The sequence below is a fragment of the Ambystoma mexicanum genome, chromosome 9, assembly GCF_040938575.1.
Source record: "Ambystoma mexicanum isolate Mex_15411 chromosome 9, UKY_AmexF1_1, whole genome shotgun sequence".
Classification (NCBI taxonomy): Eukaryota; Metazoa; Chordata; class Amphibia; order Caudata; family Ambystomatidae; genus Ambystoma; species Ambystoma mexicanum.
Window position 1 is genome coordinate 1201624616 of NC_090931.1, and position 6000 is coordinate 1201630615.

A 6000-nucleotide genomic window follows, 5' to 3' on the forward strand; every position below is an offset into this window, starting at 1 on the left:
ACTGAGAATGTGTGTGCCATTGACGGAAGTCCCTGGCACATCCGTGTGTGCGCAGCGCAGCCGTGTGTGAGAACCTGTCTTTTCACAGTGGCTTCCGTACGCCCGAGGGAAAGTCTCCGATTGTTAAATGTCTTAAAGTAAAGGACACACACAACTCTCAGTTAGAATGCATGTGTGTGCGTGCGTGCAGGTGAAGATTGGTGTCACCGGTGTTAAGCAACTCTCGGCTCGATGGGATGTCCCTGCACAGTGGCTCTGGCCGCCGTCTCCATACCTAAAGTACGCCCTCCAATATCATTGACACTGAGTGCAAGAGACGGGTCAGTGGAAAGGTTGGATGCCCATTGATGACACGGGCAGACGTCGCTGAGACTGGGCGATTGCTTAGACACAGTGCGCACATATTGAGCGCAACCCACCCCTGGCATCGACCCTCAGCGTGGAGTCCGCGCCCAGTCTTTAATTTAGGCACTCGCGCACAGGGTTGCATAAAGGATTGGCACTGTCAGTGAGGCTGCAAGCATCACGCCAGCACTCACTAGCTGCAACACGCAAGCAGTTACATCGGAGAAACGGACGCGCACGATTTCGAGCAGTTTATCGCCCTTATGTGAAATCGCAGCACACTCTGTGTGTGGCAGGTGAATGTCTGCGCTGCAAAGTGCGTTAAAATGCAGCAGCAGCAGCGTCTTCGCCCGTCATTCGTGTGTATAAACGTCGCCGTGAGAGGGAGGCTGACAGCCACGAAAGTGTCCACTGGAGGTTCAGCACCTGTCAATGTGGAGAGCTCCCAGCAGCCGCGGCTAGTCCCATGCTCTCGAGCGCTGCCTCTCTCACACCGCGGCAGGTGGTGTTTAAGTGCTCGCGGACCCAACCGGATTTTATTAAATTGAGTGTGAACTGCCGATCCCAAAGGGTTCCCCCACGGGCAATCAATCGTTTCCGGGCCATTTCACGCCTCAGTAGCGTGACATAGGGTTCGCATGCACTGGCCAGCCTGGGGGATATTGTGTTCCCTAGTGGACGTTTGCCAGCACATTAGTACTGCACCATAATACTGATGGCCAGAACTGGACAACTCGGCCGAGTAGCAGCCTCTATAGAGCCGGCTCTGACCCACATCCTGCACCGTGCACGACTTCCACAGTGCCACCTAAGCGAAGCAGCATTACATCTGAAACCCGATTGGGGCAAGGAAACCAGAAGGTGCTCTCTCCTACCCTCAATTTCGACTGAGTGCATCCAGTTTTCCCTCTTCACATGTTCTATATGGCAATGCGGGCTTTGGCTGATGACAGTGTATGGACATGAAAACACTCTGACAAAGAGAGCCCGAGTCCTGGGAGATGTACCTTAAGCCCACCAGCTGCCCTGCGGCTGGAGAAACCGCCAAATTGGTCGTTAACCTTTTAAATAAAATTGTCGTTAAAATGGGGGTATACAGTGGTGGATCTCACCAGCACATTAGCCAGCAGAAGAGGCCAGGAGAGGCAGCTTTGAACCTGCAACCAAGTGTAGCTAAGCTCGCCAACCCGGCAGTGATGAGAAAGCAGCGGGCAGCGCTGAGACAAACGGGGAAAGTACCTCGTGCGCAGCGCACGCGCTGCACCCAGCCCCCACAAGCTGTATATTTGACTTACCCCAAGCAGCAGATGCAGCAAACGCCTGGAGCTGTCCTGCGGAGGGGCACCCTCCACTTGTACAGCACTGCCACCAACGGCGTGCAACGTACCACCGTCCTCGTGAACCGCACGGAGTCCCTTCACACGCACAGCACCGGCGCTCCTCACTGGTGCAGCACCGAGTCCCTTCACTGAGCCAGCGCTGATTGCCTCCACTGGTACAGCACCGACTCTCTCCGGCCAGTGGCACAGCACGGCTTCCCTCCACTAGCAGAGCGCCAACTCCACTCCACTGGCACAGCACGCCTCCCCTCCGCCGGTATAGCGTTCCCACTCTGCCCTCTCACAACAGTGCAGACCTCCCTTCGCAACACAGATCCACCTGCCCCTCGCAAAGCAGAGCAGCCCTTCCTTTGCACAGCACGCACGGCGCTCTGCCTGCAGACCACCCATTCCAGCGTATAAAGCAGCAGAGGTGCCGGACTCCGGGGGCGGGACAGCTCATTCTAAGGAGCTCCCCGCACGGTGCGCGCCCATTGGCTGCCGCGGGAGCCATCTGATCTGCCTAGGAAGCAGCAGCCCTCCTCGTCCCTGCACTGTGCCTGCCACCCACCCCATTACTGCTCAGCCGTGGGTATTATGATGGGAGGGTAGATAATGCCGAAAACGGTGTGTTCACCAATGCGCGACCGTTTACTATGCTTTCCGCAAGGCACTGCTAAATCCGTTATATGGGTCGATGTTCATGAACGCGATTCTCTACACTCACTGGGCAGCTAATCGCGTGTGACCTCCTCACCTGTCACCTGCACGCCAACGCGTGACAACGGCGGCTACAGTACAGGAAGACACCATGTGCACGCAGTTCACAACTTTATGAACTCTGACATTGGATGTGAGATCGCTCTGAATATTTTTCTCTGATTGTCCACCAACCACACTGCAATAATAGAAACGCTGCCCATCGTTACAGGGCCCTACTGTCCTCCGAGATGTTTCTAACGCTGTGATTGGCGCCACCCTATTCTCATGCAGGTGTTACTGAACCATAACGTTGTGGGAACCGAATTAGTACTTTGCCCACGATTGGGCCCAGATGTGGGATGGAAATGAGCAGCTCTATATGTAATCTGACAAGCGCACCGAGGATGCGCAACGTCTACTCAGTGGTTGCGAGGGTCGGACACACTACATGCGTTTTGGGGGAAATATGTTAATGACACGAGGCCGATTAAGACAAAGCAGTTGTGGCTTTGCTGCTTGGTAGGCAACCGACTGGCTTTACCAGTTGCTTTGGGAAAATTATGGCTCGTCATTGAGAAGGAAATCAAACTCATGGGCATTACGGATCTATTTCTATTAGCAAAGAAATGAGGGTGCTTTGTTCTTTGTTGGTGTTGTAAATATTGGTTAAGCAATAATTGTGTTTATGTCACATTTGTTCATATACACATTATTGGAAGTGCATAACATTAGAAGATTGCTCTAGCACACTTTAAATGTGCAAAGACTAGTTCTCTGTGAAAGGAATCTATTACAAGCACCACATGTTCTTTCCCACCTAAGTCACTTCCTCCAAACCACATCTCCAAAACCAAGCATCTCAGCTTTACGTTCGCCCCACAGTCGGTCAATCGGCTGTTTGTATTTTGAAGTGAATATACTCTGCACCCCAGATTTCCGATTCTGTGTAACTGTAACTGAATTGAAACCCACTGATCCCCAGCAAAATATTATCAAACCTTAATATATCACTTGGTGCTGGATTCCTCGTGCCTCTAAATCATAAAAGAAATACGTGATGTTACAACCCAGTTTAATGGCCAGTTTGGTTCCTAATGCTTGTCCCCCAGAAGGGATCAAGACATGAGCAGGCCCTGCAAGGATGCAGTCTTGTGGTCGTGAGTTGCACACTTTACCAAAAGCTAGCACACGAGGGAAGCTATGAATGAACAATCTGAAATGACAACACTTGTAGAGCACTGACGAAGAGGGGAGGTACTGTGCCACATCACATTTGTGCAGCTTTTGCAGCAGGGAAAACATTGTACTGGTGTACATACGTATTGCTTCAATATATCTTGTGGGGTGAAAAGTCAGCCCCAGAGTGACAGAGACTGAGAGGCCATGCTCTCGGCCCCTATTGTGAGAGTGATGCTGGCTGATGTGGAGTCCCTTTGAAATATAAAAGCCAGTACAAAACAATGATTTTGACATTAGGCCTAGTGAAATGGAAAGAAATGATGTAAAACTGCAGCATTGCACGTTGTAAGCGATATTCAATGAACACCACAGCTAAGTCAATGCCTAGTCTGGGATGCTGAGGAAAACCCTTATTGATGTATTTTTATATCCAGTTCAGTACTCTGGATGACAACCCTTGTATAACACCCCCCTCTTAGAATCCCCCTGACCCCACTGAGCCAAGAAGTAGGTTTGTTTTGCAAATTAAAAGGTTTATTTGAAAATTTAAACAATATATATATCACACTTCTATAAATAAATTGATAATGGATATTACACTTGTGAATATGAGCAGTAATCAGCAAGAGGTAACTATGAATAGGAACAGAAGAACAAGGTGGGAAAGAATGCTTTATATGGTTCAAGGAAACGCAAGGTGGAACAAAATGCAGTACAGAAATAACTTGTTGTGATTTTAGCAAAAGGCAATATGATCACTTTTTCTTTTGACAATTCACTCCCCCCTATGCAATACCAGAAATGGAAGGAGAGCACACAGTCTTCAAGAATCCCAACAAATCACACTTTATAATGCAATACACAGTTCCAGTTCTCCCAGAAAGCTTAGGGAAAACAGGGATGAGTTTTAAACACAGGCAAATTACTTTAATGTGGTTTGCAAGGAAGTGAAAAGGTGCTAAAATTGCTTTTAATTCCCTCTAGAGGTTCAGGGTAGGTGATGGCTACTTTATATTAGTTCAGGCTCACTTTAACAATACTCTATGAATGATTAGCAGATTGCAAACGAATTTTAGCAAAGAGAAGCAAAAAGCTGCTGATTTCTACAGATGAAGAAATCGGGCCATATCGCAAATCACGGTAAATTTCGCGAGTGCGTGTCTCGCGATTATGGGAAAAGTATAGGGAGTAGGAAGTCGGTTCTAGATTCTAAGCTTTCAGATGAAAGTTAAATTTCGTCCCTAGCCCAAACGGTTCCAGAGATACGGACGATTAAATAAAGGTAGTTTTTCAGATTTAAAGTAAACTCAAAATGACAGGTGACAGCTTGCAGCTGCAGAATTGACAGGAGACAGTTGTGCAGCTTTAAAAATGACAGATGACACGATTTCTAGGAGGCAGTTCTACTTAGGTTTAAATAGTTTGGATAAGATTATTTTAACTAAGAGATTGGTTCTGCACAGTTCTGCTAGGTACTCACAATATAAATTTGAACTAGGCCTCATCACGGATCTGGTCAACACGTCCGGCTGTGGTTCTGTCTGCTCGGCGGGTCAATCAGGCACCGGTTCTGCTCACAGCGATCTGGGTCAGCTCTGCTCTGCTGGTCTAGCCTCTCTGGATTCTGGATGTAACACTGCTTTCGGGGTACTGCTACAGGTTCTTGCAAAAATTCTCGGCAAAACTTCAAACAGCTCGCCCGGCTGTTGAATAGTTTGGTTAGTTTTGAGGCCTGCTGAAGAGGATTCAGCTGGTGGATTCAGGCCTCTCTGCTACAAATTCTGGAGTTAATTTCTGCTACAGGTTCTGGGGATTGATGGATTTGAAGTCTGGATCTCTGGATTTGAAGTCGTCGGTCAGCATGCTCCGCAGCAAATGGAATTGAATCTCTCTACCTGTCCCAGCAGTCTCTTTTTATGTGTTTTGGAAAGTGGGTGTGTGCGTTGGTCATAACTAAACCTGCCCCTCTCACTTATCATTGGCCAATTCCCCTCTCTCCCTTGATTGGGGGAAGGAATTGTGAGTCAGAGTGATGCTGTAGGTTTTATGGTCAGAGGAACCTCCCCTTGTCAGATTGCACACAAATCTATGTCTGATCCAAATACATATTCCCAGATACACAAGTGGTTGACATTACATGTACACATTATATATTCCTTATGGTCCATGCTTGTCCGCCTCTGATCTTCCTGGGGGCTTGCATTCAAAAATGACAACATTTTTTAACTGGTTTTGCAATATCGGACATTTACCCAAAATTACACACGTGCGCAAGGAGTATGGACATTAATTGATGAAGTGTCAGATTTTTAACATGCAGACATTTGGAGTAAGACCCTAGTTTCCACTAGCAACCCCCCAGAATACACCACAGGGTCCTAACACCTCTTAAAATGTGCACCGAAAAATCACAAGAATAATGGTATTACTTATATCATTCTGCCAAGTCCGTACT

The 6000-nt window shown here is 48.1% G+C and overlaps 1 protein-coding gene across 1 annotated transcript in view; it reads right to left on the reverse strand.

Annotated features, from left to right (window-relative positions):
- The window catches only part of THSD7B (thrombospondin type 1 domain containing 7B), a 2969219-nt gene extending 2967028 nt beyond the window's left edge, over positions 1–2191 (reverse strand). The window contains exon 1 of the mRNA XM_069616536.1: positions 1641–2191. The gene's annotated coding sequence lies outside the window, so the exon portion shown is untranslated. The remainder of the gene's footprint in view (positions 1–1640) is intronic.
- Between the last annotated feature and the right edge of the window lie 3809 nt (positions 2192–6000).